This window comes from Schistocerca piceifrons, chromosome X (assembly GCF_021461385.2).
Source record: "Schistocerca piceifrons isolate TAMUIC-IGC-003096 chromosome X, iqSchPice1.1, whole genome shotgun sequence".
Classification (NCBI taxonomy): Eukaryota; Metazoa; Arthropoda; class Insecta; order Orthoptera; family Acrididae; genus Schistocerca; species Schistocerca piceifrons.
In genome coordinates, this window is record NC_060149.1 from 264,343,141 (window position 1) to 264,356,273 (window position 13,133).

A 13,133-nucleotide genomic window follows, 5' to 3' on the forward strand; every position below is an offset into this window, starting at 1 on the left:
ACAGAATAAAAGATTCAGCAGCATTACTTTTCAACACGCCCCAGCAAGCATGTTGCCAGTTGTAATATAACACTCCCTGTCTGCTACTACTGTACCATAACCTCAATGCTAGAAACAGGTTGTGACATAAAACTATTTTGTAAAAGCAATTATGATACAAAGCAACAGAGCAGTGTTACCCTCTGAGAGGAATTTTGTTATGTTGACCGTGTTGTACCTAACGGAGGTGGCTTATCGGAAATGAGTCAGAATTACGTAAATATTCGAACGGTAACAAACAAGATTTTTGCCTATCTGCACTGTTTAACGTATAAAGAAAACGGTCGCCAGCCTAACTAGGCAAGAGAATGATTAACATTCTCGTTTAAGAAAGTAGGTATAAGTAACTATAACGGACAAACACAACCTAGACTTGGCCACACGCGAGTGCAATGAACTCTGCCACACACATATGTTTTGAGATTGAAGCTAACAACTGGAGCAGCACAAACTATTTGCAAAATTATAAGAGATACCGAAACACCCTATTACTTTCAAGCTTACATAAAGTGAATGGTCTTTATAACATTACTATTAATATGCACTTCTAATACACAAGATAGACAAACACTTAGCAAACATGAGTATATAACGTTTCACAGCTGCAGCTTTCTCACTTTTACTACAGCGAAACCCAATACTGACCAAATTGCAAGAAACTGAATCACCTTTTAGAATTTACTACAGACAACAATGTGATCATTTGCTTTATAAGCCTAGGTCTTAAGAACTTTTAATTTTGAAGTTAGCAACAGCACTTTAAATAGCAGTTTTAATAGGAAAATTATTTTCAGCAAATAACATTTACTTTAATTCACTCCTCACTCTCTTGCCACATTAACTTTAACTTTCTTTTTACTAAGTTCAAGAGGCATTAATTAGAAAACTGGGTTTTAATGTACTTTCAGTAAGGACACTCGGTAATCACTTTAGTTCAAACGGAGAGGACCCTGAGAGGTGTTATGATGAGGAGAAAAATCAAGGTAGGTACATAAATTCAGATATAAATTACCTTATATTTCAGCAAATTAGCACATCCATTAAGCTGATCCTTCACTGTACATCATTATAGTATTACGTTGCAATGATTGCGCAATGTGGTGGCAACTGCATGTTGGTAGGTGGAATTGCAGGCAGAATTGCTGGACTCGGTCATTTCTTGTTGGCGATGATAGATACAAATTCCACAATATTTCCAGGTATTTATCCATCCATCCAAGGCCTTGGAAAGAAGCAGGAAAAGCCTCTCTCGAAATCAGCACAATATGCATCTTTTACATGGCAGCGCACGGACAGGTGGCTCGTCCCCGACTCGTAGCTCGTCTCCGACTGACTCTCAGTTCCACCTTTTCCACCTAGGCCAACCACAATTTGCGCGCGCTCCACTGTTCCGTTCCCGAGGGGAACCACTACACCTTTTACATACAAACTGACTAGGAACCCTAAGTGAGGATCAGCAGTTTACATAACAGTAAACAATCATCTTAAACAAAACAGAACATTTGCACATATAGACATTTCTACAAAAAATTATTCACACAAAATTACAATTATATACAATAAGTTTTGTTCCCTCCAAATGGGACAAAGCATTTAAACGACTGCATAGAACCAAACCATGACATCAAAGTTTGTGCAAAGAAAGAAATATACAGTTTTATGCTATCGATTCAATCACACACATTTACAAAAGCTCATCGATGTAACATTAAATGAAACAAAAACGAAATAAATCAGTACAACATTAGAGCTATGGTGTTACAGTAAGCAGGACATGAGCATCTTGTGAAGCGCCTACATGTATAACTGATGTGACTTACTGTCTTCCAATTAATGTTGAAAATGACTGATATTTCAGAAGGTCCTCGTCAGAAAAGATGGTTCAAATGGCTCTAAGCACTATGGGACTTAACTTCTGAGGTCATTAGTCCCCTAGACTTAGAACTACTTAAACCTAACTAACCTAGGGACATCACACACATCCATGGCCGAGGCAGGATTCGAACCTGCGACAGTAGCACCAGCGCGGTTCCGGACTCAAGCGCCTAGAACCGCTCGGCCACAGCGGCCGGCGTTCTCATCAGAGTATTAGCATTTCCGTACCTGAGTAAATCGAATATACTACACAATTCGTGTCATTGCGTATACATATGGTACAGTCATATTAATCTTCGTCAAAATTCACAAATTTGAGTACCTGGACATTATTACGCCATACATACTGACACTTTAAGGTCACAAAGTATACTGGTGTGCAGCGATCAGTGACGTGCCTCCATTCTGGCACGCTAGATGTCGCTGTTGCAGGCCAGTTCACAGAACTTCGAAGAAAATTTCTATTAATTAAAAAATATCTTCGTTTTGTTTTATCGGTGAGCTGCATACATGTTGTTTAATGATTCGAATGTATTGTACAATGATACTGCATATTTTTTGTAACATAGTATTATATATTTTTTTAAAAGCCTCCTTTGTTACAATCTGTTTCAACTGCAGCTCACGAGTGAACTCTGTGAGTCAATAGCGCACATTACGTCCAGTGAAACTCTGCTCTTTTCTTTGCATGTGTTTGTGAGCTCGTTTGTCATACTATGTTCTGCGGATAGATTATTTGGACCCGTGTGTGGGCTTAAAACAAGGTTTTTTATTTTCGGTCTCCTAACTTAGCGAACTACAGATTTTGTTTTAATGATGGCTTGTACTGTGCAGTTATGGGTTTTTTGGAGGCAGGAGACCAAACAGCGAGGTCATCGGTTTCATCGGATTAGGGAAGGATGGGGAAGGAAGTCGGCCGTGCCCTTTGAAAGGAACCATCCCGGCATTTACCTGGAGCGATTTAGGGAAATCACAGAAAATCTAAATCAGTATGGCCGGACGCAGGATTGAACCGTGTGCAATCATGCTATGTAATTTTGTAACACCGTTAGTATTATTTTTAATAAAGCCTCTTTCATCGCTAAATTTTATTATATAATATACTTTATAAGCACTACCATCAGCGTTTTGGGATACATTTGCGTTCAATTTTGTAGGAGATTTTACACAATTAATTAAAAAGAATATTTCTATGAAGGTACGTGAACTGACGCGCAGCAGCGTCATCTAACGTGCCAGAATGCAGGCACGTTACTCGTCGCTGCGCAGCAGTATACTTTGTGGCCTTAAAGTGTCAATATGTATGGCATAATGATGTTCATGGTACTCAAAATCTGTGATTTTGTGACGAAGCTTGTATGGCTGATTAATGTCACTGCACCATCTATATACACAATGACATGAATTGTGGAGTACACTCGATTCACTCAGGTACGGAAATCCTGTCATGTTCCTAATAATGATTTATGAGTGTGTATTTTACGTAATTTGGAAATATTGTACATCAAGCTATCTCTGTATGTTTATTATTTTTAGGAATGAATATGGTCATCGTTGACCGAAATAAATTCCCTGATTAATATAAGTTTGTGGTCTGCGGTTGGATTTATAATAAAATAAATATCTTCAGGATCACTGTGAAACCTTATTGCGTATATGTCGCAACACGTAATATGTGTAAGTCCTATATTATTGTACCAGTTCTGTTTCACCTTGTTACCAGTTATACGTCACCTTTTGGCAAAATTTGAGGTATTTAAGTACCATCTCTCACGTATTCAAATTATAGTCGTCACTACCACAGAAGAGGGAACGATTGTGTAGCACACAGCCAGCCTAAAGAGTATAGGGAGTAATTTACTACTTACTCACTTACTTACTTGCTAAGTTGGCCACACAAATCGCAGCTGGTCTTTGGCCTCGACAATCAGTCTCCTCCATCTTCTTTGGTCCGTGTATCTCCTCTAGCCAGTTAAGGCTACCACCAGTCTAGTGGGTATCGGGAGTAATTTACTACTAAGTCACTTACTTGCTACATTACTCACACAAATCGCAGTCCGTCCTAGGCCTCGTCAGTCAGCCTCTTCCATCTTCTTCGGTCCATGTGTTGTTCTCCAACCAGTTAAACCCTATTCGTATCATCTCTGATCACTTCAGTCCATGGAAACTGTGCTGTTCCCCTTGGTCTGTTAGCTCTGATGTCCGTTTCCAGCACCTGCCTGATGATTTGAACTTCTAGATGCGTTACATGCCCATACCAATTCAGTCTCCTCTCCTTAATCACTGCCACAATGTCCAGCAATTTGTACAAGTCCTGCAGTTTGCGATTTTTTCCTTTTTCTCCAGTCGTGTCCATCCTTCACTGGCCCAAAAATATTTCCCAAATGTCAAGGGTTTTCTACCTTTTGGGGTAGAAGCCACGTCTCTGCTTCGTATAGGATCACGGGTTGTATTCCAGTCTAATAGATCCTAATCTTCGTGGATCTCGATAGGAACCAGGACTTCAGCGGCTCTCTGTGTGCAAATCTTGACCTGTTTCCTGCCCGAATTCTTACCTGGTCCATTCTTACCTGGTCCATTTCATTCCTTTCACTGAGTACTGCCCGAAGATATTTGAACGCTTTTACGCTTTCAAAGATTTCTCTGCTAACTACTAGGTATTTGGTCCATATTTATCATCAAGCCTGCTTTCATTGCCTCTTCCATTAACACTCGTGCACTCACTTCTAATGAATCAGATCTTGTTCATTCCGTGCTGTTAAAACTACATCATCCGCATAGTCCAGGATGTTGAATCTTCTATCCAGCTGAATTCCTGTCTCTAGGCTTGTTACTTTTCTCAGTTCTCCTTCTAGTACTATATTGAACAGAATGGGAGGAGAGGCAGTCTTCCTGCCGCACTCCAGTCCTGACTTCGGCCTTCTCTGGCATCTTTCCGTTCACTTTCATCTTGCATGTTGTCTCTTATATACATACCGAGCGAGGTGGCGCAGTGGTTAGCACACTGGACTCGCATTCGGGAGGACGACGGTTCAATCCCGTCTCCGCCCATCCTGATTTAGGTTTTCCGTGATTTCCCTAAATCGCTTCAGGCAAATGCCGGGATGGTTCCTTTGAAAGGGCACGGCCGATTTCCTTCCCCATCCTTCCCTCACCCGAGTTTACGCTCCGTCTCTAATGACCTCGTTGTCGACGGGATGTTAAACACTAATCTCCTCCTCCTCTTATATACGTGCTTGTGTTAGTTTGCTGGAAACCTGCGTCCTTTCAAGTCCTTGCCATCAAGCTTACTCGTCACACTGTCATACGCTTTTGGGTATTCTACAACACGATAGCAAAAATCTCTGCGAAATTCCCAGCTCTTTGAGCTAAAAGCGGTGCTTTCCAGTTAAGTTTGCTAACGCAAAGTTTTCCCGCGTGGCGACTGTAGCAGCCAGTATCAGGAGTGGGGGAGTGCTGGACATGGGGATGCTAGGAGAGCGTCGGTCGGGAAGGCAGTCTCTGCTGTCAGCTTTCGGTCTGGCAGGTCGGTTTTCCCTCCCTCTCGTTTCCTAAGGATGTTTGGAGTCTGTTCCGTAACCGCGGCCACAGTGACCCCTCTGAATAACTGATAGCTTTACCAGTAACCTGTGATTTCAGAATGCATATTGATGTTACGTCTTAAACCCATTGTTTCTCTTGTGACTTTTCCGTACTCCCACATATCCTAATCCACACGCTTGACACAGGTACGCCAGTCTTGGTAGCCGAGCGGTTCTAGGCGCTTCAGTCCTGCCTCGGCCATGGATGTGTGTAATGTCCTTAGATTAGTTAGGTTTAAGTAGTTCTAAGTTCTAGGGGACTGATGACCTCCGATGTTAAGTCCCATAGTACTCAGAGCCATTTGACACAGGTACACAATATACACCAAAGCGCCAAAGAAACTGTTATAGGCATGCGTATTCAAATACAGAGATATGTAAACAGGCAGAATACGAATCAGCGATCGGCAACGCCCATATAAATTTTGGAAATTTGTGATAAGGACTATGGCACCAAACTGCTGAGGTCATCAGTCCCTAGGCTTACGCACTACTTAATATAACCTAAACAACTTACGCTAAGGACAACACACACACGCATGCCTGAGGGAGGACTCAAACTTCCGACGAGGGGAGCCGCACGAACTGTGACAAGACGCCCAAGACCGCACTGCTACCCCGCACAGCACGCCCATATAAGACAACTAGTGTGTGTGTGAAATCGTATGGGACTTAACTGCTAAGGTCATCAGTCCCTAAGTTTACGCATTACTTAACCTAAACTATTCTAAGGACAAACACACACACCCAGGCCCGAGGAAGGACTCGAACCTCCGCCGGGATCAGCCGCACAGTACATGACTGCAGCGCCTGAGACTGCTCGGCTAATCCCGCGCGGCAGACAACAAGTGTCTGGTGCAGTTGTTAGATCGGTTACTGCTGCTTGTCTTATACATATTTATCATCAAGCTCGCTTTCATTTCCTCTTCCATTAACAATGATGCACTCATGCCTTCTGAATCAGATCTGATTCATTCTGTGCTGTTAAAACTACATCATCCGCATAGGCCAGAATGTTGAACTTTCTACCCAGCTGAATTCATCTCTCTAGGCTTCTTACTTTTCTCTTATCAAGATTTAAGTGAGTTTGAACGTGGTGCTATCGTCGGCGCACGAGTGATGGGACACAGCGTCTCCGAGGTAGCGATGAAGTAAGGAATTTCCCGTACGACCATTTCTCGGGTGTACCGTGAATATTAGGATTCCGGTAAGACATCAAATCTCCGACATCGCTGGAGCCGAAAAAAGATTCTGCAAGAACAGGACCAACGACGACTGAAGAGAATCGTTCGACGTGACAGAAGTGCAATCCTTCCGTAAATTGCTGCATATTTCAATGTTCGGCCATCAGCAAGTGTCAACGTGCGATCCATTCAATGAAACGTCATCGATATGAGCTTTCGGAGCCGAAGGCCTACTCGTGTACCCTTGATGACTGCATGACACAAAGCTTTACGCCTCGCCTGGGGCCGTCAACACTTGAAACGTCCCCTTAGAAAAATTAATTAATTACTGTGCTGATAAACCTCTTACATTATTTGATTTTCAAACAGCTGAGCAGAACTGAACGCACTCAGACATTTCGCTCTTTACCTATTCTGGTCAACAGTAAACTGACACACAATATTTTTAGCGCAACGCAATCTGACTTTCAAAAATCCCTACAAAAGAATGGCCCTGACTAACATTAACCTATACCTTTCACAAATCACTTACCTCACCAAAAATCTTCGTTACTCGAACTACTGCAATACAGCGAGCGCCACTACTGCCAGCTAAATAAAAGATTCAAACTACTGAAGGCATTAACTACTGATAGGCATAGTTAGCAAATGAAAGATTTTGATAGAGAACAAACAATGTATTTACCTTAATAGTGTTCAAAAGTCATAATATATGTAGCAGTTCATGACATCCAGTCTTACAAATTTCAAAACTCCGCCATTTCTCTCCCCACATCCACCACTGCTGGCTGCTCACCTCCAACTGTGCAACGCTACGCGCTGTTAACAGCCAACTGCCCAACGCTACAATGGCAGACAACAATACAAACTAGCCACAGACTGCACACAGCACAGCCAGTGATAATTCATACAGAGCACTACGTGGCGTTACCAATAAGAAAACCTAAACAGCCTACTTACATAGCCCCCATGCTCCCCACAAAAAATTTTACAAATTGTTTTGGGCACTGACCAATACATATTTGTTAACATTTTTTCACAATTACAATAACAAAGAAATCAAATGCACACACTTATTGATACAATATTGGTCAAAAGCTAAAATTTTCTCACAGTCCATAAAGACAGTCCTGATCATTCATCACAGTAAAATTGCAGTGTTTTTTTTTCTCAAAGTATGAGCAGTAAAAGAGAGTGCACACGGAAGTAGTGGATTTCCATGCAGTCTTGAAGAAGTAGTGTTGTCCTTCCAACGGAAAGACAGTGCTGACTCTTGACATGCAGACAGGTAATGGGTCACAACAGAGCAAACCCACAGCAGAGTCAGTCGAAGTTTTGAAGAATATTGGTAGGTAGGTCATCACAGAGCAGACCCACTGTAGTCCTGGTAGAGAGTATGGAATTGGTATGCCACCAGAGGTGCAGACTGCAGACCCACTGCAGTCCTCGTAGAAATCAAAGGTGTAGACCCACTGTAGTCCCTGTAGAGATGGCTAGCAGCCATCCGTTGCGACTGTGCAGGTGCACAATCACCATAGAAGAGTCTTGTGACAATATAGCAAGTCCATGAACTACCACTTGTGCACTCACAAAATTTTTTTTGAAATGTCCTTAGAACCAGCAATGCTGTTATCCAGTCCCTTGCTGAATTCTTAACACACGTGCAAACACTATCAGTCCCTACTTCTCATATATTGTCCATATACTACGACCAACAGAAACATGTGCAGTGAAATGTAACTTAAAAGTTACTTAATTTGATGAACTGGTGTCAATTGCAATTTTATAACACTTGAATACAATAACAAAGGTACAAAATACATCATTAAAGAACATAACAATTCAGATAACATTTGTAGTAAAACAGGCTTTACAAAAGAATAGAATAAACATGTACATCAGTGTTACAAGAATTATGACATAAGTACATACATAAAAGATCAGAATAACTTTTGAAACATCAACTTCAGTCATGAGCATTAAAACAATACAGAATAAATTATGTCTAAACATCTTTACAAAGTAAATAACATATTATCAGAAAATTCTACAACATAACTCTTATCAGATAAACATATAAAGACAGGAAAAACACAAATACACAAGAGTAGACAAACACATAGTGGGATAACACAAGGAAAGGACAGGGTTTGTTTTACTGCAGTATTTTGCAAACAAAACTTTCTTTACTTCTTGGAGATCTCCCTTCATTCTTCATTATTCCCAAAAAGTCCTATCTATACTGCTTTCTGTATTTTTTTCGTATAACTTCTCAATGCATTTCTTCCAATTCATCGCAACTCATTCTCTTATATAGCCTACCCCCTCTTAAGCTAACTTAAATCTACTGAGCTCAGATGCTAAACTAAGGGACGAGGCAATGCAGCAGCACAAAACAGTTAACGCAAACAGCAATGACAAAAAAATGCAAATTGGCAAAGCAAGCAACAGTAAATCTAAATTAACAGAGCAATTGCAATATTAGAACTAATATGAGCCAATGTGCAGCAACAAGAAAAATAAATCAGTAGTAAAACTGGCTTAACAGAGTAATACAAAGTGAAATTTAGTAGCACTATGCCTGACAAACAGCAGCAGCAAATGCAATAACTAATATCTAAACATGACAAAGCTCAAGCAGAAAAAATAGTACACTAAAGACAACAACGCAGATAAGTGAGATGTCTATTCACATCTTAATGTCTATATAATTAAATTGGTGCACCACAAAAACTTATTCTTTAAAAAATTACAGAGTAGTTGAAAAGAAAATTATGTATGCAGTTACTGTGAAGGGAAATGTCTTTTTGTGCTCCCTCATTTTTTTGGAAGTATATCACAAAATTATTATTTACTGGATCTGTAGACAGAAAATATTTATATTAGTACATCTATAAAATTTTATTTTAACCAATGCTGCAGTGCACCTAGAAACTAGATATTAAACAAAATAGGCAAAGCAAGGTGTGAAACGTCATTCACTAGCCATATGGCATTTCATAATGCGGTAAACAATATTTCAACTAGCAAGACAACAGATGTGAAATGTTTCTCATCATTTCATTTCAGTAAATATCATAAATTAAGAACTCTACAGTGTAATCATGTTTTCAAGTTTGAGCGTGTCATATTTGCGATGCTTTCTACAAAGAAATGTCAATAGCGAGGATAGTGGCCTCTTTCTTCTCCACCTAATGGCTTTTTCTCAAGGCGGCTGGCACACCTGGCCGCTCACAACGCATTACGTCACGGTCACTTACCTTTCTTACCGAAATATTTACGACAGCAGTTTCGGCTACAGTGACAGCCTCATAAAAATTTCACAGGTCGAAAATTTGCGTTACAAATGTGTAGAAACACAATCCTGTAAATATAACAGTGTCCAAAAAATTTTCGGTGGCATTGTGATACATTCACACATATACACACATTTCATAACTGTTAAACTACGATTCTTGGTTTCCAACATCCTTTTCATAAATCAGAGTCCCTAACCACTACTCCTTATTCCTTACCTTATTACACATGTACATATTCGTCGACACGTCACTCTTGTGGAGACACTTCAATATTTCATCATAATAAACACATAGCATAATCAAATTCCTCATATAGCATCAGCTTATTGATCATAAACATACCTCAAAAGCATAATACACATCGTCGTCCTAATAATAACACCATAACACCTCAGTCAAATCTCAAATACGTCATAGCTTTCTGCAATAATTTCAAAATCTAAAAAAAATTCTCTGCTCATTTCAATAGTGTCATCTACCTCAAACGTACTTTAAAAAACATGACCCCATACCAAATGCGACATTCAAAGCTCTCATAGTATCACAATGGTTCAAAAAAAAATATGAACAGTTCACAAAGTACAGACAAAATACAATTTCATAAGTGTGAAGTTATCCAACGGTGTAATTACGTAAACATCTGTCACTGGTGTAGTAAAATAAACGTTTGTCTCTCTCAGGTAAATAATCAGATAGCTGTGTAATTCTGTGTTAGAGAAACATGGTACCAATGTGTAAAGTTGTATAAGCAAATACCATATTAGCTAGGGCTCCCTGTGCTTGCCAAACACATGATACACAAAGTAAGCGTGTACCCCCCTGAGGATTAATGTAATTATACCCTCAGGTGTTACAGATTACAACAATGGAATGAAATGTATCACGGAAAACCTTTGTATCATTGTACTTAAAATATCTTTAAAAATTAATGTTTTAAGTACAAAATTAATCACTCAAATATGTGTACTGTAGCGCTAAACTGTGCGTCTTGTTGTAAAATAATCTCTGTCATTACTTAAGGGTAAAAAATGTGCCAAGTGTCGTAATCATCGTCATCTGTAAGCAAAATTCTGTAGAAGTCAATGTACTTACCTCATAATAAACAAAAGTGAAATGCTATGCGTATAGACATCGTAGATATTACGTACAGTACCGTGATCAAGAAAGTACTATACTGTAACGTATTGTTGTGCTAAGGAATAGGCTGTCTCACTGTAGCTATAGCACAAAGTTACTACTAAAACATGTTTTACTTTCCAGAAAAATTCAGAAAAACTGTGTAGATATAAAACAGATACAGCGCAAAAGCAATAATGTAAATTGTGTCACTCATTAGTAGCGTCATGATATAATCGTGTAGCTGTCAAATAAACTAACCACTGTGTCATCTGGTATCTCTGGTCTTACATGTGAAATGTAGTGTAAACTTATACTCTTCCTAGTACTCAGAGTTTCAACTTGAACGCAATTATCATGCGGTATACGTCGGTAAAGAATACTGGAATTTTTCTCAAGGTTATCGTCTATGTTATTTTTCTCTGAGCCAGCCGGCGCAGGTGGCTTGCTGGCGGTGCGAGTCATTGTCTGTCTCTTTGTTGGCACACATCGTTATTGGGATTAGGAGACCTAACTTCTACAAATTCACCTTGTCGAGAGGGCCCTGCCCTGTTTGAACCCCACCAATTCTGATTAAATTCTGGTCTGTTGTTAAGGTTATATCGTCTGTCGTCATGTCGGTAGTTTCTGTAATTTCTTTCTTGTCAGTCACGTGGTGGAGAATTTCTCCCTGAAACGTAACTGCGCGGTGGACCATTACATCTGAAGTTATTCTGTCTCGGTTGATAATAATTATTTTGGTTCCCATATTGTCTATTTCTCTGATTGTCTCTGTCAGAGTCATTACCACGGAGAGGTGATCTTTCCGTGTAATTATTACTACTCTGCCAACGGTTGTCATACCGGTGGTGTCTGTTTTGGTCACGATTTGCGTTGAAAGAATAGCCTTGTCGTGTCCCAATTATTATTTCTTTCATCGCGGAATTGTGACGGATGTGACCTGTAATTGTTGTGTTCCTGTTCTCGCGTCCTGCGATTGCCAGTGTCAATTTCCAATTCTTGTAACAGTCCCTGAAAAGCTTCAATGTCGTCTTTGCAACGTCCTGCCAAAATAATATGTTGTAAATGTTCAGGCAATGTGATTAAGCAAATGCGGATGAGTTCTGAGGGGCTGTACAGATACTGATTCTTATGCAACACGTCTTCAAAATATTTCACAAGACTGGAAAATTCAGATTGTTCGAAATGTTTCATCATTATGATCTTGAGTAGCTTGAGACCAATATGCTGAAAGGAAGGCATGATAAAATTCTCCTTCACTGTGACAATCGTGAATGACCGATCGCATTCTTACAGCTGGTTCATTGTCTAAGTAGCCACACATAAATTCTAACCTGTGCTCCAATAACCATTTGGGAGGAAAACAATGAGAGAATTGATGAAGCCACGCTTGTGGATGAATGTCGTTGCCAGAATTCTTAAATGTTTTGAATTTACGTATAGTAATGTACGGCTTATAGTCAAAGTCATCGTGTTGGCGAGTTACATATCGGTCATTGTTACGTCGTGTCGGCGGTTCCATCTCAAAATTCGGTGCACCTTGCCAACTTCTTTCATAATTTCCGAAATGCCCTGTGTTATTATTTTGTGACTTTTCCGTATTTCTAAGTCCCTCTTCCCGTGTTGGAGCGCGAGTGTCCTCTGAAATATGTAATTTTTGTATTACTTGTGCCAACTAATCTTGCACTTCCCGGATTTCTCTTTTGTGTTGCATATTAATTTGATTTTGATTTTGTTTAAATTTCTTAATTTGCTCATACTCTTCTGTGTCAGTGAAGGCTACAGGTCTTGTGTCATTCAGATCATCATCTACCTTTGCAGATAAGTTAGTGAACTGATACGAAAGTTCGGCTACTTTCTCGGATAGTGTACTTATTTCCTCAGCGTGTTTTTCTGAACCAAGTTTAAGAGTGTCCATTTGTATTGAAATCGTATCTACTGTGTCCTTTAAGTTTTCCTGAGTTTTTGCAAGTAGCGTAACCGAATCGGTAGATGCAACTGAGTTAATTTTAGCCCACAAGGTCTCATGATTTTCATGA